General features: G+C 43.0%; 1 protein-coding gene across 9 annotated transcripts in view; it reads left to right on the forward strand.

The window, feature by feature from the left end:
- Positions 1 to 4,976: 4,976 nt before the first annotated feature.
- Positions 4,977 to 25,077, forward strand: part of TANC1 (tetratricopeptide repeat, ankyrin repeat and coiled-coil containing 1) — a 262,375-nt gene continuing 242,274 nt past the window's right edge. For 8 of the 9 annotated variants that reach the window (XM_037745373.1, XM_017547471.2, XM_037745386.1 and 5 more), the window contains exon 1: positions 4,977 to 5,130. The gene's annotated coding sequence lies outside the window, so the exon portion shown is untranslated. Of the gene's footprint in view, positions 5,131 to 6,155; positions 6,335 to 25,077 lie in introns of those variants that run through there. The other variant, XM_037745378.1, reaches the window with a different exon arrangement.

Raw genomic sequence — 25,077 nt, forward strand, 5'->3', positions numbered from 1 at the left:
AGCCTCCTAAGTAGCTGGGATTACAGGCACGCACCACCATGCCCAGCTAATTTTTTGTATTTTTAGTAGAGATGGGGTTTCACCATGTTGACCAGGATGGTCTCGATCGCTTGACCTCGTGATCCACCCGCCTCGGCCTCCCAAAGTGCTGGGATTACAGGCTTGAGCCACCGCGCCCGGCCAGCAAACTGATTTTTAAACAAAACCAAAATTTCTCATTTTGGCTAGGTTCTCTGTATTTTTGTCTCCTCTATCTACCACATCTCATCCCCTTTAAACCAAATCTTGCTGTAGGTGCTATTTTCTGATTTGCATTTCTTCAAATAGATATGCAACTACAAAGTAGTTTTAATTAGTGCTTGGTCTTACAAAAGCATTTCAGAGGTTCAAATTCATAATCTCATTAGTATTTATCAGTGCTATTTCACAGAATTGAAAAGATTGTCACTGATTAATAATATAAATAAGATTGTACTGGCAGTTGCAAAAAATCTCAGCAAGAATTTATATTAAAGAAAATGTTTCCTTTACATTAATATATTATGTAAGTAAGAATTTCCATATGTTGATTTGCTTAAGAGTTATGCCTGTATTATACATATACTATAATTTTTCCTCTACAGTAACACAGGAGAAAATATATCTCTGTAAATGACTCCTGTCTGTGACAAGTCCTGCCAATTTACCCTGACATGAGTCTCTTAAGAGCTTAATTGGAGTTATTACCTACTACTAAATCATCTTTAAGTCACTTTTCCTTAAGAGTAAAAATACAGGCATTCTGTACTGCTCCTATCAAACCTTTAGGTTATTATTCAAGCCAAAGTGGTCCCAGGTAACAGGAAGAGAAAAACATCTCATTGTCTACTAAATAAAAACTAACTTTGGTACAGCATTTTCTAATTTATTGTTTTCCACCTTTTTAAAACTTAATCTTCCCAACACATCCTTGAGGTCGAGATTCTGTACCATTCTCCTTTTTTCATAGATGAGGAACCTGAGGTTCAAAAAGATTAAATGAATTGCCAGTCATCACAAACACTTAAGTACCAGTCAAAATTGGCATTTAGATATTATGACTCCATTTCCAGTGACTTTTCCAGCACAACTTGCTGAAAAGAGGAAAGGTAGAGAACATCAAAATGCATCTGTTATACTCAAAGTTAACAACATATTTCTTTTTAAACCGTCTTAACCAGACTCAATGACATTTCTCAGAGGAGTTACTATCTAATTGCCTTACCTTACCTTTCCTGAACATGGGAAATTCCTGTTTCCCCCTATAGGGTATTTCACCGTTAGAAGATTAATGAAAATCTGTATTTAAAATCTGAATTTAAATTTATAAACGTAAATTTATATTTAAAATATTAGTCAGATGGCATGCCATCTTAAACCAGGTTCTCCCAGGACTTCAGTCATTCTCATGTTCTTACAAGGAAATGTGAACCTGTGAATCTATATCGCTGCTGCTTCTCTCAATTTCAACAATTTACTGCCTCGCCCATATTGGATGAGTCTCTACAATATTGGCAGGCCATGCGCTAGACCTGTGGAGGGGTTTATATGTGCCATGACTCCTTATTTAACTGTCTGGCTAACTGTGCACAGCTATGGCTTTCTGTATTCCTGGATGAATGTCTGCCATTAGCTTGTAGCTGACCATGGTGTTGGCACCCACGTGTGACCATGGATTGTTACACATGCTGGGACTGTGTAGGGATATGCAATTTCATGCTATTCCCACCTGATTTCTAACTACATCCAAATTATTTTATTAATCTCAATGTCTTCAAAAGTTATTTTCTTCCCCAAAATGTTAAAATAGGGAGGAAGAATGAATGGACCAAAGAAGAATGGATTTTGTAAACATTAAAAGATGCCAAAAAGAAGGACAAAAGTGTTTGTGTGCTGAATTATTTTGTGTCTAGATTTCCTTACATTTTGCCTTAAAAATTGACTTAAATTTTTTTTTAGTCCTGTCACAGTTTTTGTACATAATTAACTACAGTGTTTTAAACATTTTACTTCTCACTATGTATTCTATACTACACATACCATAATAAACACTGGCTATGAGCCTAACTTAGACTTGATTTAAAATAGAAGTACTTACGAATCCAAGCAAGAGAAAAAAGCATGCTAACACTCACAAGGCACATTCTTTTCTCACGCCTTCCTCAGCCTATTCCCCTGGGCAGTAAATTGCATAGTAAAATAACCAGTTTATTATTTGCTGTTTTCTTTCACTCTGCTGAGAAGAGCTACATTGCTGGCAAACTGACAGAAAATTTAAAAATGGAATCCAGTATTTTGTATGTCTGTTTGGGGAATGTGTGCAGCATAGACAATTCATGTGATCCATATTTTTCTTTTTTTCTCTAACTGGTATCAACAGAATTGTGATGAATGAGCTTAAAGTAGATGGGATAAGGAGAGATACCCTCAGAAAAGCAAGAGATGATTCTTACTTTCCTTTTTCTGAAAATACAAACAAACCATCACCTAACAACTAACTAAAAACGCTTTTATTTTTTAAGGGAAAAGCAGATTTTTAAAAAACCATTAAAATTTATTTTTTGAATATGTGCTCAGCTAATAATACTTCACTTATTAAGATGCTTAGAAAATGTTCACATTTTTTTCTTACAAAACTGATCTTAGTGGAAGTCCCCTGTTTTCCTCACCCATGAATTTTTATTTATTTATTTATTTATTTATATTGTTTTTGGCCTTGTCTTTTATAAAATGTACCATTTTCACCCGCAGCTTAAGACAGCTTCTTTGATGTTCTTAGTACAACATAGTATATGTAACGTCAGCTGTTTAAAGCTGGAGATCAGATTGTGCATATTAACATATGTAGTTTGGATTATATAAACACTACAGGAAGAAGGGGAGACAGGGCCTTTCTGTGTGCACATTTCAGATTGCTAGCTGTATGCCTGTTTAGAATGTTAAACACTCCTAACTAGGCGGTGATGAAGTTACTTTTCTAGTGACTGTGACTCCTAAAACTATAAAGACAAAACTTTTTCAACTAAAAATAATTTAAAGAAGATGCCAGTAATGAACATATTTATGTGATTTTCTACTTGCTACTTAAGGAGCTTTGAGTGTAGAGGGGGAAAAAATTCCATTGCCTTCAAAGCCCCATTTAAGCAGTTTCATCAAAAATTTGGAAATACAGCTGAGAAGAGTCAAAACCATAAAAACGTGGTACAAATGATAAATTTCATCCATTATACCTTTCACCCATTATAAAGAAATCTGGAGCAGGAAACCTTACCAGGCTATTTTCTTAGGATTGTTTCTCTTATATCTTAATATTTCAGATTAGTTAGACTGCCTGGAGTTTTTGTCTTTTGTTTGCATCATTCTTTTATCATTAAGGTTGCTGTCTGGCTTTTTTGTCTGTTGTTGAAAGATTTCGTTTCAACAGCAATTAAATAAAACATTACTATATTTTTCAGCAATGAAACGTTTCTGATGGAGAAAGAAGTCAATAGCTTTTCTGGGTTAAGTTTGCATTTTTATTTTAAACATTCTATCCTCCCTTGTTTCAGGAATACTTCAAGGCTGCCGATGTGTTTACTGCTCGAATATCAACATAGCAGTAATTAGGCCTTTGAAAATATGGGTGAAAAATCCAGACCATTTCAGTCTTTTTAATTTATGAAAAGAGATTGTGTGGCATTTTGCTTCCGGTCCCTTTTCATAAGAACTTTAAATATGGACACCACTCCTGCTGATGTCTTTATATTGGGAAGCCTCTGCATGAGGTTGAAGTTTTTATGGGGAAACTTGTTTAAAACACAATCGTATTTAAAGGCGGGTTTGCCACAGCAAGGTTAGGGGTTGCTAATAAATCAGTTTATAGCAACTTCTCTGTTCTCTGCTCCAGATACACCAGTGGGGTGACCTGTGCACAATTCCCGCTGGCCACACAAGGCAGCGATAGTTCTAGTTTATCCTTCCTTGATCAACTAGATCAACGAAGGCTGGCTTAGAGAGCTTCGGGTATGAAGTGGGCTGAGTCCTCTAGGCCAATTTAGCTGCCTGGGATTCCTGGGAGAATCTTGGAGAACCCAGGACACCCGAATCCCTACGCCCATTCTGGTTTTTGCTCTGCTGGAGAATAACAAAACATTTTGGGAACTCAGGAGTTTAATTTACTGCCACCAACCGACAAAATAATAGCATCTTTGTGTGTTCTCTACCCTCCGTCCCTCCCACCTCCTTCCGACAGAAGCACGACGCTGGCCTTCTGTGGATGGAGCGCAGACAGCACGGGTCAGCCCAGAGCGGTCGCAGGAGGCTCCAGACCCGGGGCCCCAGTGACGCCCGGGAAATCACCGGTCCCAGAACGCCCCCCATTAGCTTTCGGGAAAGAAAAAGACGCAGCCAGCGAGAAGCCTTCTTAGACCTTCCAGCTCATTTAGCTCATTCTGGCCCCAGAAAGTGTGTTTGCGTTTGTGTGTAGTTAAGTGAGGCAGAGAAAATCCAAGAAAGCAGCACAAGCCACCCTAAAGCGTCCACGTAAACTCCAGCTCGGTTAATTGCTCCCATACGTACTCCTCGACTGTGGTAAAAAAGCAGCGAGGAGGGAAGGCTGGGTAGCTTTATTGATTTTGAAGAGGTTGTAAAAAAGACTATGGCCCATCTTATTCCGGTCCCGGAGGGGTCCAGGCTCAGCCCTGGGGGACCCGCTGCCCCGAGGGACGGTAGGGAGCCTCCGGCCGGGACGAAGCCCTGAGAGGCGGGACAAGGGGGCCCAGCGCCCGAGACCCGCGGAAAGTTCGCGCGCCGCTCCCCAGCGGGTCCTTGGAACCGCCGCAGCGCGGGGCGGGGAGGGGCGCGGGAGGCGCGGCCGGGGCGGGCGCGCGAGAGGAAGGTGCCTTCGGGAACACGCGCAAGGGCGGGGATTCGCGCTGCCAATGAGGCCCCGGTGTGGGCCGAGCGAGGCTGGGGGACGGGCCGGAGCGCAGGCTTAGCTGTGGCAGCTGCGGGAGCGGCGGGCGCCTCGGGAGCCGGAGGAGAGGCAGCCGCGGAGCGCCGAGCTGACCGCGCCCCGAGGCCCGGCCCTGGGTGTGGGGAAGCGTGCGGAGGAGCTGGAAACTTTCCTGGCAGGTAACTCCCGCCGCCCAGGCACCGCCGCGGGCCTCCGAACGCCCCGGGCAGGGCCAGCTGCCGGGGTGAGGAGAGGAGGAGAGGGTACCGGGGAGGAGGAGAGGGTGATGGGAGAAGGAAAGGCGTGTGGGAAAGTTTCTGGAGCGCCCCCTCCTCCGCCGGGCACACCCGGGAGCTTTCCGGGGATAGGCACAGACATGTTGGGCGCCCAGGGCCTTGGTCTCCGCGGCTCTGGAGAGTCTGCACCTTCCCTGCGCGGTTCCCCCCCCGCCGGACCGAGCCGGCCTCCGGTGGAACAGGGGTAGTGGGAACTGGGAACGCTCGGGGCACGCTCGAGTTTTGGTACCACCCCCGCCCGGCGCGCCTGCTCGCCCCCTTTCCCGCCTTCTCTGTAGCCTTTGGGCTTGGCAAGGGCCTGGTCTACGCCTAGTACCTGGTGCGGGGGAGGCGGGGAGGGGAGGCGCGCCGGGCGCCGCAGGGTCCTGGGCGTCCCCCGGAGTGTTGGGGTGCGCCAGTCGCGAAGTTGACGAGAGAACTTTAGCCGGGGGCGTCGTATTGCCCCAGTCAGGGCTGAAAGTCTGTTGCTTTGCTTCCAAGAACACTGCGATGACCGTATCCACACTCCTTTATTGGGGGTGGGGGTGAGTTAGGATTAGACATTGAGGGTTTTCTTTGGAGATGGGGCGCTGAGAAAAGCGAGAATTGTCAAGATTATGAGCCCCCTTGCTCTTGGATGCAGAGTGGTCATTTTAGGGGAACGATATCGGGGAGCTTGCTTCCTGGAGGACTTTAGGGTGCGGGCGCGCGGCGCTGTGTGCGCTCGGCTCTCGGCTTCGGCGCGGCGGCTTTCCGGAACGCTGGCTGGGAAGGAAGCTCTAAGCATTGTGTGGCGTGTTTGCAGACAGAAAGGTCCCTGGACCGGCGTTCTCAAAACTTAGTGGACTTATTGTGTAAGGCTCCGGGAGGAAATGTGGCGTTGGCCAGGTAGAAACCCGGCGCTGCGGCCAAGGGGCGGAGGACGCCAGGCTCGCCGACAGCCTTCTCCCAGCCCCCTCCGGCCCGCTCCTGGCAGCCCCAGATCCCCTCTAGTGTTGGGACCGTTCTCAGTGGCATTGTTCCCTGCTAGAGTTAACATGGGAGATGAGGAGGGCACCTTCATCTTGAACTTGACCCCAGAAGCGGCGTTGTCCGTACAGGTTACAAGGTGAAGGGAAGCTGAGTCTTGACGTGGGTTGGACCTCAAACTCAGGCTGGCGCGGAAAGGAAGTTCCTGGTTCAGAATCTTGAGGAAAGTGCTCAGGACTGCTGAGATCGTTTTCCCTGGAAATGCCAGACGCACCAGACTGCAGAAGTTAACGCGTGTTTGGAGGGGTAGGGGTGGGAGAGGAAAGAAGAAACCTCGTTAGTTGGCACAGAGAGTTGATATTTCTCTGTAGTGAAAATGAAGGGAGTCTGCGTCTCTGCTTTCACCAGATCCGCTACTCTCTTTTTTTCCTTCCTGGGTCATCTTTATTCCTGCCAGGCTGGCACTCCTGGGGCAGGGGAGGGGAAGGAGAAGAAAGCAGTTGTGAAGCTTCCCGGGTCAGCCTGGAGGTATTTCAGATCTGCTGCTAGGAAGATTCCAAGATTTTAACAGCTGCTTCTTGATTGCTGGGAATGAAAGAATTTATGAGCGCTGGAGAGGTGTTCATTATAGAAGTAGTCTGAATGTTTTACTTATCTAAGCTACTTAAAGACCTCACAAAGGACCTTCCCTAGAGTATGCCAGTTTCTGCAGTTTGTGTCAGCCGGAATGCTTGGTGTGTATCAGTCAAAAAGCATCATAAATATATCCTGGTGTTTCTGAAATGAAAAGTATGTGGCAGTAAAGACAGTATGATATCTGATATCCTTCAGGACTTCCTCCTAGGGGTGTTCCTGTTACCTGCCAAGTGAACTTGGTCCAGGCTTCCGGACTGTTGTGATTTGACAATAAGAGATGGGAAATAGTGTCATCGATTTTAGTGGAGGCAGGAAAAGTCCACAAATAAATTTAAGGTGCCTTTTTTTGACCCTGTCTTGCACTTTGGTGCCCCAAACTTAACTTTTTGGCGCCAAGCCTTTTGGTTTGAAGCGTTGCTAGAACTTGGAAGCAATGGTTTTCCTGCTTTCTTGGTTTAACCACCAGAATGCACACATTATCATAATTTATACCCATCCTTGATCTAAGACATAACTGATTCATAGTCAGCCTTTTTCTGCTTCTCATAACAGTCTGTAGAAAAAAGAACATTTTGTCTCTTTAACCACACAGAATTTATTTGGGGCCATAGTAGGTTTTTGACTCTGGGTGATTGAGGGCATAATTTTAGAGACAATGGGGTTGTCTGAATTAAATTGTCCATTTTTAGGCAACATTCTCTTCTGAGTTGCTGATTAATTCTTTATCTCTCTGGGAACATTAAAACCAGCATCCCTTGGCCAATGCAACTATAATCCATATTATAATGACTCCTGCCAGGATAGCTGGAGGTTAACTTTATGTCGATGTTCCCATTAGACATTTTTAACCCAATTGTAAAGATTTTGTCTCAGTTGGGTTGAGAGTCTCATAGAAAAATAAATGGCTTTAATTTTATCTTTATGATAGTTTAACTTCTGTTACAGGAGTAAATTTACAGAAGCAAAGTAAAGCAGAATGCTTATATATTTGTGGGAGGTTTGTTTAGTCTTTAAAATAGTTTGTTTTCAACTCTCTTTTAAATGCGTATTTCAGTGGTGGAAAAACCAGAACCTCTCCCTTCCCCCTTTCTCCCCACGTTAGGAAAGCATTTGCTGTACAAGAGAGTTCGTAAGCCTTTCTGGGTCTTGGTTTTCTCATTTTTATCATCCCTAAAATTGGATGACCTTGCATTCCTAAAGTTCTGTGACTCTCCAAAAGTTTGAGAAATGTAGGAATTCTGGAGCCAGTGCTGTCATATTAGAGCAGTGCTATGGGGTTTATAAAGGCTTGGTTTAAGTATTTTATCCCTAACCCTTTGTTGAGGCCTAGGAAGTTAAATTCGACCTGTATCATCTATAATTAGTGGAGTTGAACTTAACCTAAGTCTTCTGATTCTCCCTACTCTCTTTTCCATACTTCTGTTTATTCAAACCTGCCAAACAGACTAATATGTGGCAATTTCTCATAATACTTTTTTAGGGTTATATACGAGTTATTTTGATTTCAGAACCCCAGGGTTAACATCTACGCTTTGATGTCAGGGATTAAAAACAGTTCACTAATAATTGTAATAAAACTTTCTCCTCAAGAGAGTTTCAGAAAGTCACATGCTTCAAACTAATCATTTGTTTATTTTCAACTTCTTTTTTATTAAGTAGGCTTCAGGGTGTAATGTGATTTATAATCCGGACTAGTAACCCAGACAGCATTCTTAAGGAAATCACTTCTCAAATGTGTACCTCTTTTTTAAAATAAAAAATGAACGTATCATTTGCCTTTGATCTTGGTATCTCTCGGCCTAATTGCAAAGCCTGGATGAATATTCCTTTTTTGGTGTCATCATTCTTGGGCTCTTTCTGTTGATGGCTGGATAAGTCTGATTTTGCAGCATTTCTCATGCTAAATAAATCCTTCCCTTATGCTGTTAGGTTGATGGTAAAGAGTTAGTCGGTTGCAGGTGACCCATTTTTGCTGTGTCTCTAAATGTTTGTGCTGTGTCCTGTTTGCCTAGTTAGCACCACTCACTGCAGCTTGACACTTATCTGGAGGCTGGTATGGATTTTCTTTAACAGGTTCTAAAATGAAATTATGTGCTAAGCTGTAGGCTCTTTTATGTCTGAACAGCTTGTCCATCTTCAGCTTTTAAAATTTATTCTCAGAGGATTGTCTTTTCAAAATAATAAGCAATGGGGTTTAAACCTCATTAAGAAGATGTATCAGTGCTCATTGGCTGAGAAGGAGGAATAGTGCACCTGAAATTGCTGCCGTTTCCATGAGTGAGAGGAGAAGAGAGCATTATGAAGCAGTATTTGCTGAAGAAGTTGGGAGACTTTGTACCAGGAGGGGACAAGAGCAGCAAAGGAGAAGAGTAGCTCTTGGTTTTTAATAATATTTTCAGGAGCATGGATTTGGAATGGTGAGGACTTTGATGAAGAAGCCTTTCAGGGAGCATTATCTTGTGGAGAGTGAAAGGGGTTCTTCTTGTTTGGTTTAGCTGTGTTGCTGATGGAGCTTGCCCTTCTAGAATTGATGTTGTCCTGAGGGTCCCCTCTATGTATGTGTGATCAAGGAGAATATTTTAGAAAGAAGAGTTCCATAGACAGGAATATCAAGGACAACAGTGTTGCAGAGGGATGACAGTTCCTGGATTTTAGCACGGATTTTGCCACTAACGTGGGGGAATTTATTTATTTATTTCCAAGACAGAGTCTCACTCAATTACCCAGGCTGGAGTGCAATGGCGCAATCTCAGCTCACTGCAACCTCCACCTCCCAGTTTCAAGCAATTCTCCTGCTTCAGCCTCCTGAGTAGTGGGGACTACAGGCATGCACCACCATGCCCAGCTAATTTTTTTTTTTTTTGTAGTAGACACCGGGTTTCACTATGTTGGCCAGGCTGGTCTCGACCCCTTGACCTTGTGATCCACCTGCCTCGGCCTCCCAGTTCTCCCAAAGTGCTGGGATTACAGGTGTGAGCCACCGTGCCCAGTCCATGGGGGAATTTATTAGTGAAAACCTTCTAGTTGTAGAGGTAGACAGATGTGAACCCAGTATGTTCAGTCTACATAGCCCAGAGCCACAGTGACTCAGCCTCTTCCCTGCACCACCTCAGCACACTAGGGTTATCTGTCAGTCATGAACAGTGGCTTATTACCTCTTTGGGTAGGAGATGGGGGTGGATGGTGGTGAAGTCTCTAAGAAGCGCTTGGCTGTGACCTTTTTATGCATGTGTACTCATGCAAAAATGGGATCCTTTGTTGCATGAGCTTTTGAAGAAATAAGAAAAAGATCATATGTATGTGGCTGCTGGTATTACAGCTCTCAAGCCTCATCCAGAGTTGGCCTTTTTGATGTTAGTTCCAATTTGGGAAAGCCCTGGAGGGAACTTGAATTGGCTTGATGCCAGCCAAAGGAGAGTTACTGTTAGACCCATAAAATGGGACTGTGGGGAGACAAAGTATCCCACAAAGAAAAGGGTTATTGTTAATGGAAGAGGGAGGGAGCTAGATCAACAAAAGAGCTAACCAGGGCAGTACGCGTTTGCACAAATGGTGTTGCTGGTCATAACAACATGCCAAGGTATATGAACATTCTTAATGTTGTTGTGATATACACCCCTGTAGTCTTGAGGGTAGTGGACTTGTCCACATTCTGTGGGACTCGGAATTGCTGTGTACACAGGCATAAGGGAGTATTGAATTACTGCTAAAAACGTAAGAGTTGGTCATTATTCCCACGTAACCCATTACACTCCCCTCTCTCTGCCATGCTTTGTTCTAAATTACTTGGGATAAGTAACATCAATTATTAATGTTTATTGAGTGCTGGCTGACTCTGAACTACATGTTGAATTTAAAAAGTCTGTGGATGAAACAGTTTGGTTCTTTTTTCCCCAGTTATCCTACATATGTAGAATACTATGGCAGGGATGGTTGCCATATGACAGCATTCTGTGTTCTGGTCCTCCTTACTTCTTGTGGCTTAACAACAACTGTTTATTTGCTTGGGATTCAGAAATGGGGGCCGGGCTCCCTGTGCCTAGGTTCACTGGTGCTGTGGTGGTTACATAATTCATTGAGGGCCATTGCTGCAATAGTTTACAACATGATAACCATCCCTTGGTGTGGGAGATTTGTTCCAGGATTCCCATAGATACCAAAATCCTCAAGTCCTTAATTAAAAATCGTGTAGTATTTGCATATAGCTTATGCATACCTTCATATATGTATATGTATATATATATATATCTGAGATGGAGTCTCGCTATCACGCAGGCTGGAGTGCAGTGGCGTGATCTCGGCTCACTGCAACCTCTGCCTACTGGGTTCAAGCGATTCTCCTGCCTCAGCCTCCCGAGTAGCTGCAATTATAGGCATGCATCAGCATGCCTGGCTAATTTTTGTGTTTTTAGTAGAGACAGAGTTTCACCTTGTTGGCTGGGCTGGTCTTGAACTCCTGACCTCAGATGATCTGACCCCTCGGCATCCCAAAGTGTTAGGATTATAGGCGTGAGCCACGGTGCCTGGCCTCCTTCTTTGTATTTTATTTTATTTTGAGACAGGGTGTCAATTTGCTGCCCAGGCTGGGCTACACTGGTGCAATCATGGCTTACTGTAGCCTCAGCCTCCTGGGCTCAAGCGATCCTCCCACCTCAGCTTCCCTAGTGGCTGGGACTGCAGGCACATACCACCACACCCAGCTAGTGTGTGTGTGTGTGTGTGTATGTGTGTGTGTTTGTTTGTTTTTTTTTTGTAGATACAGGGTCTCACTATGAGACCAGCCCAGGCTGGCCTCAAACTCTTGGTTCAAGTGAACCTCCTGCTTTGGCCTCGCAAAGTGCTGGGATTACAGGCATAAGCCAAACCCCTAGCTCTCCTTTATACTTTAAATCATCTCTAGATTACTTATAATATCTAATACAATGTAAATGCTAGATAAATAGTTGTCATACTGTATTGTTTAAAAATTTATAATACTTTTTATTGTGTTGTTATATTTTTTTCCAGTGGTCCATTACTAGAATATTTTTTGAATATTTTCTAACCTAGGTTGGTTGAATCTGGCGGTGGAACCTGAGGATATGGAGGGCTGGGTGTGGAGGGGCTGACTATGCTTACCACTGCAATTCTGTTTTTGATTAGTTTTCCACCAGCCATGTGCTTAAGGGTAAGGTGGATGTGTGCCCTGCCCAGGGAGTGAATTTTGATTAAGCCAAGTCGATTTTAGTAATGCCATCCATACCTTTTGCCAGTGACTGGTTAACGAATATGTATTTACGCCTGTTAGGGCCTGGCATATTTGAAGCATAACGTTGTCAGCACAAGAGAACAAGTAGCACTGACTTCAGAGTAAAGGTGCCAAAGACCACAATTATTTTTTTTTAATTCAGTGTAGGTTTTCGGTGGGGGAAGCTGGTGGGTAGAGACAGGGTCTTACTGTGTTGCCCAGGCTCATCTTGAACTCGTGGCGTCAAGCAATCCTTCCACCTCAGTCTCCCAGAGTGCTGTGTTACAGCGTGAGCCACCATGCCCAGCCCACAATGACTTTTTTTAGCTTCTGAATTAGCCAGTCTTAGAACCACTGTGATTCGGAACTTCTGTGAGAAAAAAACATTTTCATTGTTGTTTCTTTCTTTCTTTTTTTTTTTTTTTTTTTAAGCCAAGGTCACCCAGGTTGGACTATAGTGGCACGATCGTGCTTTACTGTAGCCTCTGCCTCCCAGGCTCAAGTGATCCTCCCACCTCAGCCTCCCAGATAGCTGGAAGGACAGGTGTGCATCACCATGCCTGGCTAATTTTTGTATTTTTTGTAGAGATGGGGTTTCCACATGTTATCCAGGCTGGTCTCAAACTCCTGGGCTCAAGCGATCCTCCCACCTTGGCTTCCCAAAGTGCTGGGATTACAGGTGTGAGCCACTGTGGCCCAGCTTCATTATTGTTTAAAATCAATGGTCCCCAAAGTAGAGTGTGCTAGATCATCCAATATGGGAGGAAAGAAAATATTCAAGAATGTTAGAACAGATTAAGTTTAAAAATATTTAAGGTATGAGTTGACACTGGTTGGTATATCTGATAGTCTCTTGTTAACTTATATTATGTGAGGTTGCCTGAGGGAAGACTGGGCCTTTTACAACCTGGCAGAATTGATAGTGGTACCCTCATTCTTATTCTTGCTTTTGGTGAACTCTATCCATTTAAATACATTTATGGCTGTATTATCTAGTTTTAACTAAACTGACCCCCACAAAATGGGCAGGTGGTTTAAAAATATTCTTGCAAAGAAAATGTAATGATAATGATACAAATATAGAGAAACAAGAAAATGTTCTTATGAGTTTAGAACATGACTTTTAAAACAAGTTTGACAAGAACATGGCTCAAAAATTATGGGCTCAGCGTGGTGGCTCACACATATAACCCCAGCACTTTGGGAGGCCAAGGTGGACAGATCACCTGAGGTCAAGAGTTTGAGAGCAGCCTGGCCAACATGGTGAAACTCTACTAAAAACACAAAAATTAGCTGGGTGTGGTGGTGCACACCTGTCATCTCAGCTACTCGGGAGACTGAGGCAAGAGAATCACTTGAACCTGGGAGGTGGACATCATGCCACTACATTCTAGCCTGGGCGGCAGAGTGAGAAGCCGTCTCAAAAAACAATGACAAAAAATTATGTTTGGATTTGTATTATTAATAAGAATGAACTAAAAAAAAAATACTGCTTGACTCCCATCCTTTAGAAAGTTTTAAATGTTGTATAATGTATATACTGCATTCGTGTGTGTATACACGCCATTCATAACTACCGGCTCAATTACACATAAATTATATACATTTATAATATGTTGGTATATATGCTATAGATTTTTCCCCTGAAATTCCTGAGCTTCAAAACCTTTTTAAAAATTAAAAAAAAATTTTTTTTAGAAGTGAGTCTTGCTCTGTTCCCCAAACTGGAGTGCAGTGGTGCGATCACAGTGGCGGGATCACAGCTCACTACAGCCTCCAGCTCCTGGGCTCAAGCAATCCTCTTACCTCAGACTTTCAAGTATTTGGGACTACAAGTGTGCGCCATCACACCGGGCTTAGTTTTTGTTTTTGTTTTTTTTTTTTGAGGTGGAGTCTCACTCTGTCACCTAGGCTGGAGTGCAGTGGTGCTGTCTTGGCTCACTGTAGTCTCCGCCTCCTGGGTTCAAGTGATTCTCCTGCCTCAGCCTCCTGAATAGCTGGGATTACAGGTGCATACCACCACACTTGGCTAATTTTTGTATTTTTAATAGAGACAGGGTTTCACCATGTTAGCCAGGCTAGTCTCGAACTCCTGACCTCAAGTGATCTGTCTACCTCAGCCTCTCAAAGTGCTGGGATTACAGGCATGAGCTACCTCGCCTGGCTAATTTTTTTTACTGATAGTCTTGTGTGATCAAAAAAGCTTTGAGACCACAGTTTAAGTCACTTACAATTAGGTATTTTTTGTTACTTGCAGCTGAAAGCACCATGCCTGATGTAAGGACAGGTAAGAGTAGTAGCTGTCTCTGTTTTATTCTTAGCTTGCAAGAATCTCTGTGATCTGGTCCCTAACGTCTCTCCAGGCCCAGCTGTTCTTCCTTGTCTCTGCTAGTACCATTAAGCGCCGCCTGCCCATCCCTGACTATCATACTTTGTTTTAATTTTGCCTCTTCCCTTACCCTACCACCACCACTGAAATTTTGTCTTTCAAGGCCTAGCTCAAATAAATATTGCTTTTTTTAATGAACATTTTTTTCTGATTTACTCCTGCTTCCACATTTCAGTTTTTCCTTTTAGTCTCCCTAGTATATTGTACATTCATTATAATGTCTTTCTCTGTTTGCTTTTTGTTATTAAGTTGTTCACCTATTGTCTTTGCAGATGGGTTGTAGGCTTCTTGATGGTAGGGGGTCCTGTCTTACCTTCTTCATTTAAAAAAGAAAATGATCTGTTTCTCCTTTGGGAGAAAGGGAGACAGAGAATCCACTGTAGTTAAACATCACCCTGGACTTGTTACTTTGGGGTGGGTCTCGCCTCCAGCCTTCTGGCAACCTTAGGAAGGCAGGGAGCTCCATGTACATGAAAGGAGACTGAGGTCAGGGAACTCCCAGGACCAAGACAGCAGGACCCAGGATTCAGTCCTGGAACATTTTTATTTTCTGGCTTGTTTGCCCTCATGTGTGTTATTTACAGTGGCATGTTCTTTCACATGGGAACACTGACATAGGTAAAATGGGAGGTTCCATAGGATGATAATGCAAAATTAAGAACAATCTTAGCAGATGCAGTGAGTTCAAAGGAGAGTCCTTGTGGAGTAACAGGAAAGGCCTGGTGGATGAGATATATGAAGATGTAAATATATCTCATCAGCGGGGCCTGAGCATCCCCATTGAGAGATGGGAGGCAATGGGCTTTATAGTGCTTAGCTGAATGGAGTTATCTATGTTAGTATTCCCTCTATGCAAAGATAGTTGAGGGTTCACAAGTTGTAGGCTTTCAAGTTGAACCATGTTAGATATATGCTCCCCTGATAGAAGACAGACATGTCTCCAGGGTTTTGAGGGTCAAATGGCAGAGTGTATATAAACTGTTTTGAACATTATAAATTGCCCCCTTAGAGACAAGGGAACATCAAATTTGATTGTTTTGTTGTATCAGTGACTTCTAGCTCACATTTCTTTGTTGGCCATTTTTAAGTGCATTCCAATAAGTTTTTAAGTGTTGGGGTTCTTAAGTGGAATATGATACTTTTTTTTTTTTTTAAATGAACTGCAGATATTACTTAGAATCTTGCTATAAAACTTTCAACCATGGAGTAAGTTCAGTTTTTTCAAAGGCTCTGTTTGTAAGAATAGGACCACTTAGCCGAGTGGTGTCCCACGCCTGTAATCCTAGTACCTGGGAGGCTGAGGGAGGAGGATCTCTTGAGCCCAGGAATACAGGATCAGCCTGGGCAACACAGGAAGTCTCTGTCTCTACAAAACATAAAAAAAAATTAGCTAGGCATGGTGGTACAGTGCCTATGGTCTCAGCTACTTGGGAGATTGAGGTGGGAGGGTTGCTTGAGCCTGGGAGGTTGAGGCTGCAGTGAGCTGTGATTACACCACTGCACTCCAGCCTTGATGACAGAACAAGGCTATCTCCAAAAAAAAAAAAAAAAAAAATGACCATTTTCATAAAGGTAAGAATCTGTGGGACTTTGATTTCTGGTCCTGGAAACCCTAAGTGCCAACTGAACGACTCAAAAGAGTTTTGGCTTCAAGGTTTTTTTTTTGTTGTTGTTCTTGGCTACTGTAAATCTGGTAATTTATTTTCATGAGTCTTTGGAAAGGATTAGGAAAAGCTTTGAAATATCTTAAGATAGTTTTGAAAGTAAAAATTAGGTATGGTTTGACAGTTTGAAATTTGTTTCATTGTGGATTTCCAAGGCAATGGGTTTGAATAAATTAAAGTTAATTCAATTTCAAGGAACTTTTGCAGTGGAATTTCATATTGTAGAAAGGGTCTGACTTTAAAACATGTTAAAGAGTAAACATATTTATAGATGCAAAAGACATTGAAACAGCGAGTGGCCCCTAAATTGCAAATAGATGTAATTGTGAAATTCTTATTTGGGAGTTGTTGAATCATGTCTTATTTATCTTAGGATTTATTTAAGTAAAGCAAGAATTCCCAAAATGGGCTCTGGGGGAAACTGAGTCTAGGTACATTAACAGGTGTTATGCAGGGAAAAATTTTTCTGGTCAAATAAGTGGGAAAATCTGGGTTAACCAAAGTAAACCAGGTCTTTTCGTTTTTAACATAGGACTTTTGAGCACCTTTAGATCTAGTGTTCATTATAAATATCCTGGAAGGGAAATAGAGTAGTCAATATTTTTCAAACACATTGAATTGTAGAAACTTTTTTTTTTTTCCTCCAGAACATCTTTTGGCCAGAGAACATGTCTCTTTGGTTATTTAGTTTGTTGAAATACTTAAAAATCAAATCTCAGACATCATGTAATTGTGCCTAACTTTGCTCTGCATTTCTAACTCAGGACTTAACAAAAAATCACCACCCCATTATCACTTTTAATAAAATTAACAATAACTTAAAAATATTATCTAATTCTCCTTTAAATAGTATTTGCCACCATTTTCATTTTTTTTGGAACCAAGATTCAGTCAAGGTTCACATATTGCACTGTGGACTGTGGTTGTTTCTTTTGTCTTCTTAGATGTAGAAAAATAATATGTACATTTAAGAAGACTAGAGACCTCCCTCCCTCTTGTTCCTGATATTTAGACAGGATACAGGTTCCTGACAACCTGTAGGTTGTCCCATATTCTGAATGTGTTTCCTGTGGTAGTGTTTACCTTCTCCCTTTGTTTCCTGTATTTCCTATAAACTGGAGGCTAGATCTAAAAGCAGGATTAGATCAAGTTAAATATTTTTGGCAAAAATAGGTCCTAGACTATGATTCTCCTATGCACTCCCAACCCCTCCATGATTTGAGAACGGGCATTTAAGTTTAGCAATTCAGAGCAGCATGGTGAGGCAGTCATGCCTGTAATCCTGGCACTTTGGGAGGCAGAGGCAGGAGGATTGCTTGAACTCAGGAGTTTGGGACCAGCCTGGGCAACATAGTGAGATCTTAACTCTATTGAAAGTTGAAAAAAAAAAAATCAGCTGGGCATGGTGGTTAAGCCTGTATCTAGTCCTAGCCACTAGGGAGCCTGAGGCAGGAGAGCTGTTTAAGCCCGGAGATTAAGGCTGCTGCAAGCTGACTGAACCACTGCACCCCAGCCTGGGTGACAGTGAGACTCTGTCTTAAAAAAGTTTAGCAATTAATTTGTAGCTTTAAAATATATATAAAGAAGTAATAGCTTAGAGTTTTGAAATTAGTTTTATTAGTATATCAAAGGGATGCAAATTGAATTGATTCCAGGTGTGTTTGGAAAGGTATTCTGAATAGTTGGCATGGTTAAATGGATATATTTTCAGTATATCTTGAGACTATAAACCATGTGTCTTTTGGGTAAAGTGGCTTGGGTGTTAAACGTTTTTGGTGGTTGAATTTTATTCAGAATGACAAGTACCTGAATTGTGATGATAAAAACCTACTCTATATAGACACATTTGTGTGTGTGTGTATGTGAACTTGATTAAAGCTTACTATGTTATGCAGACTGGTCTTATACTACTCTATAGACATATTTTTTAAGTACATTTAGGAATGTGCATTCTTTCTACCTCTACTGGATAAATTTTTAACAGAATATTTTTCTGATAAATGCTTAGGCTAATCTAAAATATAGCTATAAATTCAAGGACACCCTCAGGGTGATAATTTTCAATGTACATTGTCTTAGAAACTCAGACATGTAAATAAAAGTTTCTACATAGCTAACTTTGCTAACTTAGTTTGCTATTTACATTTTTTTCCCCTTGCTATCCTTCCAAGCGTTGGCTGTAGGTCTGGGAAAAGTTAAAGGATTTTGTGAATCTTAATGAAGAATAGCTTAGTATATATAAAGAAGCTTTGCATGATGAATGGTAGCTGTCATAAGCAGTTCCCAGCACATTCTTATATTTAATCCTTTAACCAGCAGGCACACTGTTTTCTGCATTAAAATTTGCCTGTTGTGAATAATAAGGTGATTTGGACAGAGGAGGTACTTTGTAACTATGGTTAGTCCACTAAAAATATACATATACCGGCCGGGCGCAGTAGCTCATGCCTGTAATCCCTTCACTTTGGGAGGCCGAGGCGGGCAGACCATGAGGTCAGGAGTTCAAGATCAGCCTGGCCAATATGGTGAAACCCCATGTCTACTAAAAATACAAAAAAAAAAAAAAAAAATTATCTGGGCATGGTGGCGGGCGCCTGTAATCCTAGCTACTCGGGAGGCTGAGGCAGGAGAATCGCTTAAACCTGGGAGGCGGAGGTTGCAGTGAGCTGAGATGTGCCATTGCATTCCCGCCTGGGTGACAGCAAGATTTCGTCTCAAAAATATACACGCGTGCGCACACACACACATACACTCCTTTTTTTCGCTCCACTTAAAAAAAAACACAAAGATATAGGGTAAGGTAAAAAGCGTGATCTTTGAAGCTGATGAACCTTGGTTTTGTGTGTGGCTCTGGCAATTTATTTGACCTGTTTCTGTGTCTGTAGAATAGGGACAGTAATTTCTGTTTCAAAGAGTTTATGCCAAGGCTAAAGGCGAAACCATATACGAAAGGCTTAGCACTGTGAGTGGATCAGAGGTGCCAAAACTAGATCATCTTCTACCTTCTCCTCCTCTTACCATATTTTATGTTATTTAGTTTTTGAGACAGCGTTTCACTTTGTTGCCCAGGCTAAAGTGCAGTGGCACAGTCTTGGCGCACTATGTCCTTGACCTCCTGGGCTGAAGTGATCCTCCTGCCTCAGCCTCCTGAAGAGCTGGGACCACAGGTGTGCACCATCATGCCTGGCTAATTTTTTTATTTTTTGGTAGATATGGGATCTGCTATGTTGCCTAGGATGGTCTTGAATGCCTGGGCTCAAGCAGCCTTCCTGCCTCGACCTCCCAAAGTGTGGGGATTACAGGCATGCGCCCCCACATCCAGTCTTTACCGTATTTTATTCAACATTCTGGATCAGTTGTTAAATTGAAGTTTTTAATTGTTCTGAGTGTTTAAAAATTGTAAATTTTAAGGTACTTGTTACAGAAGTGCAGATAACTTCTTGATTTCAAGATAACCTGTATGGGTAGTTGTTGCTTATATTAAAACAATTATATACCTATATGAAATGTTTTGAACTAACAAGTGGACAGTTTTAGATGGTGATTTATAGAGGAGAAGGAATAAGAGTCAAAAGTGGTATTTTATTATTGGCACAAAAATATTACTATCTGGGTTTTATGAAAATCAGTATTTAAAAAATCCGTGTATTTACTGAGACTGTGAGAACATGCGAAGCTCCTCAGACTTCAGTAATGTTTTGCTTGAATATGGTTTAGAACAATACGCTTTATTTAGGTGGAGTAAATCTGTTGTACCATGTTCAAGTCATACATGCATATTCATTTATGAAATAAATATTACTGACAGGAGAGCAGGCTTTTCTAGAGAAGAGGTTGGTCAGTGCTTCCTTCAAAATCCTCACAATGGAGAAATGGAGATTCTCCTTAATGCCTCTGTGACTATTAAAGATACATGTGAAGGTGGAATTAATATAACAAGTTTTGAACAGAAGCCAAGGAACAGTTTGGAGAATGCCTAGACATTTATGGGTCTTGCATTCATGCCATTTATGGGTAAACCAAAAAGTGTTGTCTTCTGTCATCAGTTGTTTCCAAGTCTTTGGACATTTGGCTTTGAATCTGGCTTGGACAAGAAAAGATCTCAGCAAGACAATGGCTCACACTGCTCCTTCCCAGATAGTGCCTGTTCGCTGAGAATGAACTTGATTCTCTACGGACATTCAAGTCAAGTGGTACTTGGACTTTTTACACTTTTCTTCTACCATTAAAAATTTTTATCTCTTCCTTTCCGAAATGTTTTGCTTCAGCAAAAAGGACCCCTTTAATTGTCCCAACTCTACATACCAAAAGTTAAGCCAGCAGGGATCAAAGGGTGTTATTTCCCCCTTCCATCATGAAGAAGAGACGCCATTTCTAGGACAGTGATTGAGACCTAAGCCAGTGGAAAATATAAAGAGACTTTACTTTCATCACAGGGCTTTCTCGCTTCCTTCATTAAGAGTAGTGTTAGCCAGCTCAACAAATATAATTTCCTTATGAGTTTTTTAAAGATAAAAAGTTACCGTGAAGGTGGTAACTATTTGACAAGTCAGAAACTATTTTCATTTGTCAACGGATGGTGGAGGTCTTGTATTAATTTTTCCAACAAATATTTCTTGAGAGCTGGTCATTGTGCCCTTCAGAGTTCGAGGCCCAGCGCTGTGTCTCAGTCTGAGGAGACAGGTGCACACACAGTACCACTGCAAGGTGTTAGGGAGTGCGGGAAGGGGAGGAGGGAGAGGGGGAGGAGCCATCGCCAGTGGCTGGGGAAAGCTGACGGGAAGAGAGGGAGGAGGTGAAGGATGCCTAGGACTTTGCAGGTGGCAAAGAGGGTGAGAGGCTTTCTAGAGAAAAGGAGAACAAGAAGCAGTGGCTGAGAAGCATGAAAATACAAGTCGTGTTTGGGGTGTTGTTACTAGAACAGACGGCGCTTGGCATTTGAATACAGTGGCAGGGAGAAGAGAGCCAGATTGCAAAGGCCTTCCATGCCAGGCTAAGAAGCATGGACTTGATCCTGTAAGCAAGTGATAGCTGTCAAAGGTTTTTCAGCAGGGAGATGATGTAATCAGATCTGTGTGTTGGAGAAAAGCTTTGGCAGTGGTGGTGTGGAGGAGAGACTGGCGTGGGGACAGATGGGCTGCAGGGCTCTCTGTTAGGAAGCTTTTGAAGTAGGTCAGGTGAGAGATGATGTTTGAGGCCCAAGTTAGTGGGAGAAAGAGAACTAACGCCAGCTGAATACCTTTGAGTGTGCACTTCAGGTGAAGGTGCGTTAGCTCATGCAGTCTTCACGGAAAAACTCTTCATAGGGTGCTGTTGTTATTCTTGTTTTGCAGAAAAGAAAGCAGGCTCAAAGTAACCTAGTTCAGCCAGGATTTGAACTTGGGTTTACTGTCCTGTGCCACCACAGTTTTTAAAACAAGATGTCAAAGAACAACATTTCAAGAAATGAAGCTTTAAAGATCTGATTGTCGTTTTTTAGGGGTTCATGAACTAGGCAGCATTCAGACTGCAAAATAGACAGGCACTCTTCAGTGTATGGCTGAACAGTGAGTGGGCTTTGTAAGTTAGCTTGAGCAGGAGCACAGAGGCAGCATAGTACCAAAGGGGGACTGGTTAACCTCAGGTTACTTTCCTTGTGTCGGTTAAAGCAGAGAGGATGTCCTTATTTTTGCCAGCTCAGGTTAAGTGGGCCCCTCTTTTTTTCCTTTTTTTCTGAGACAGAGTCTTGCTCTGTCACCCAGGCTGGAGTGCAGTCGTATAATCTTGGCTCACTGCAACCTCCCTCTCCCGGGTTCAAGTGATTCTCCTGCCTCAGCCTCCTGAATAGCTGGGATTACAGGCACGTACCACCATGCCTGGCTAATTTTTGTATTTTTAGTAGAGGCCAGGTTTCACCATGTTGGCCAGGCTGGTCTTGAACTCCTGACCTCATGATTTGCCTGTCTTGGCCTCCCAAAGTGCTGGGATTACAGGCATGAGCCACTGTGCCCAGCCGACTGGGCCCCTTTTGATTGGTTGTTATGAATCTCATGCTTTTTGAAAACTGGTCTATTTGGAGATTTGACTGTCATTTCTCTCCTGATTGCTTTCAGGGTCAGGTCTTACAAGTAAACAGCTTAGGTTTTGGTTTGGTGATGTGGAACCTTTGCATGAATGACTCCATTTGGGTTGATCTGTTGGTTCCTAGTGCAGGAGCTCAGTCTAAATCAGTGGCTCTCTATCAATTTCACTTAAGAAGGGATGAGAACATGAAGGAAGGGTGCACATGGGGTATGATTTTTGTACTGGGATAAAATAGAAGCTTCTTCTATGTTTTCCAGGTTAGCAAAGGAATATTTAGCAGCTGACTGAAGGTAGAGACTTCCAGGTGTGGCAGCAAGGTGTGGATGATGAACGATACTATAATAGTACTCTGTCAGGAGGGGAGGGGCAGAGTTTGTCGGCCATCTGGGATACTCAGTTGGAAATGCCCAGTAGGCGGTTGGAAATTTGGCATTCCTGTAGAAACTCCTTTAAGCTAATGATATGCCTCCAGGTAGGCATGACTTGGAATTTGTAGGAGGGCATGGGTAATGCCTGTGTACCATCTGGGGCACTTATTTGGAATGCAGATTTCCAGGCCTTGCCCCCAGGAGGTGCTTCTATGTCAAGCTTCTGGGTTGAGAGAAAGAGAGGCAGGTTCTCGCATCTGAGAAATGTTTGGCTCTCCCAGTGGCCTAGCCTGTCTTGTAATTTCACTTCCTTCAGGGAGCTTTTGAGGACTCCTCAAAGAATAGAATGTTGCTCTCTGGTAAAAAGCAACATCTGAGAAAAATTGCTTGTTTTTAGGAACCTGTGTGCATTCGTATTTAATTCTTCCAGGTTTGCTTTTTAGTTTTTTGGGTTAACACTCAAAAGTAACAAGTCCTCAAAATTAGGTTTGCTTTTTTGTTTTGAGTGGACCTTTAGCAAGAGATTTCTAGTGAAGCTCGATTCTGAGTATTTTTCTCCTGTATTAAAGAGGTTGGAAGAGGGAACCTGGGACGTGGAGAAGGAGTATAGCCTAAGGAGTATAGCCTAGGCTGTCACTGATTAAGAAGTCACTGACCAGCCTGGGCAACATGGGGAAACCCTGTCTCTACTAAAAATACAAAAAATTACTAGGTGTCATCGTGAGTACCTGTAATCCCAGCTACTCAGGAGGCTGAGGCAGGAGAGTCACTTGAACCCAAGAGGTGCAGGTTGCAGTGAGCCTAGATTATGCCACTGCACTCCAGCCTGGTTGACAGAGCAAGACTCCGTTTCCAAAAAAGAAAAAGGTCACCGACGCCTGGGCACAGTGGCTTATGCCTGTAATCCCAGCAGTTTGGAAGGCCAAGGTGGGTGGATCGCTTGAGTTTAGGAGTTCAAGACCAGCCTAGGCAACATGGTGAAACCCCGTCTCTATACAGATAATACAAAAATTAGCCTGCTGTGGAGGCACACACCTGTAGTTCCAGCTTCTCAGGAGGCTGTGGTAGGAGGATTGCTGGAGCCCAGGGATAGAAGGATTGCTTGAGCTCAGGAGGTCAAGGCTACAGTGAGCTGTGATCACACTGCTGTACTCCAGGCAACAGAGCGAGACTCTGTCTCAAAAAAAAAAAAAAAAAAAAAAAGCCACTGAAAAGTACTCAATTTCTTGAAATCTGGGTTTTAAACCTGATCACTCATTCATTAGACCATTTGCCTATAATTAGTCCTGACCAGCCTAGGTTCCCCTTCCCCTCTGTCATGTGTGTCTTTTTTTGGGGGAGTAGAAGCTTTGAAGCCAGACAGACTGGTTTAAGGTCCCCGTTTAGTCCCTTTGCCCCACTGTGACCCTGGACAGTGACACAGCCTCCCTGAGCTGTTTCCTGTGAATTTGGATTGTGGGTATTTGAGAAGGTAGTTTTGGGAATGGAGTGGATAAAGTCAGAACACCTGGACTTGCGCTAGTGCCACTCTGTGAATCTTGGGTGGGTAGGTGAAGGCTGGACACCTGCCCGGTTCACTCAGCGCACATTAAGTGTCTACTTATTCTGCTAGAAAGTGTATTTAGGGTTGACTGTGTGCATTGCTTTACATTACCTACCTTACTCTACTTTTCCTCCAGAGTTGGGGGGCATTTTTATGTGATTGTGGCTGATAGTTATCAAGAAAAAGTGTCTGGGCATGGTGGCTCATGAGTGTAATCCCAGAACTTTGGGAAGCTGAAGTGAGTGGATCACCTGAGGTTAGGAGTTCAAGACCAGCCTGGCTAAGATGGCAAAACCCCATCTCTACTAAAAAATACAAAAATTAGCCAGGCGTGGTGGTGAGGGCCTGTAATCCCAGCTACTCAGGAGGCTGAGGCAGGGAAGAATCGCTTGAACCTGGGAGGTAGAGGTTGCAGTGAGCTGAGATTGGGCCACTGTACTCCAGCCTGGGCAACGGAGCGAGACTCTTTATCTCAAAAGAAAGAAAGAAAAAAGGTGTTTTCATTTTTGTTTTCAGCTTGTGTGCCCTTTTTGTTGGTGTTTTGTTACCCTTGGGATAATTTTTGCTTGTCTCTCCCGGTGAGCAAGGTTTGGGTTCATTAACTGCTTGCTGCTGATTAGTTCATGTTTCCAATGTGTGGGAGGGAGGAGCACCTTCCTTTGTTTCCCTCTCCACCTTTGCCAAATGTGCTTACTACTTCCTGTTGCAATGACAGGGCTTCCCAGCTCCCAGCTTCTTTTCCTTAGTCCCCATCCTGTTGGGAAGGACACAGGAGGAAGTCGGCTTGCTCACCGGTTGTTCAGTCACTTAACAGGAGCCAGTTGAGCCCTCACTGTATGCCAGACTCTGTGCTAAGTGCTAGTCTAATTCAGCCCTCTTGAAGGCCTTAGGAAGTAGGCATTCTTTCTTCCTACCTCATGGGCTTTTTGCAGGTGAGGTTCTGTACCTCCCCCCAGGTCTCATGGCAGGCTGGCTGGACCCATGCCGCCTCC

The sequence above is a fragment of the Cebus imitator genome, unplaced genomic scaffold (genome assembly GCF_001604975.1).
Source record: "Cebus imitator isolate Cc_AM_T3 unplaced genomic scaffold, Cebus_imitator-1.0 Scaffold10, whole genome shotgun sequence".
NCBI lineage: Eukaryota > Metazoa > Chordata > Mammalia > Primates > Cebidae > Cebus > Cebus imitator.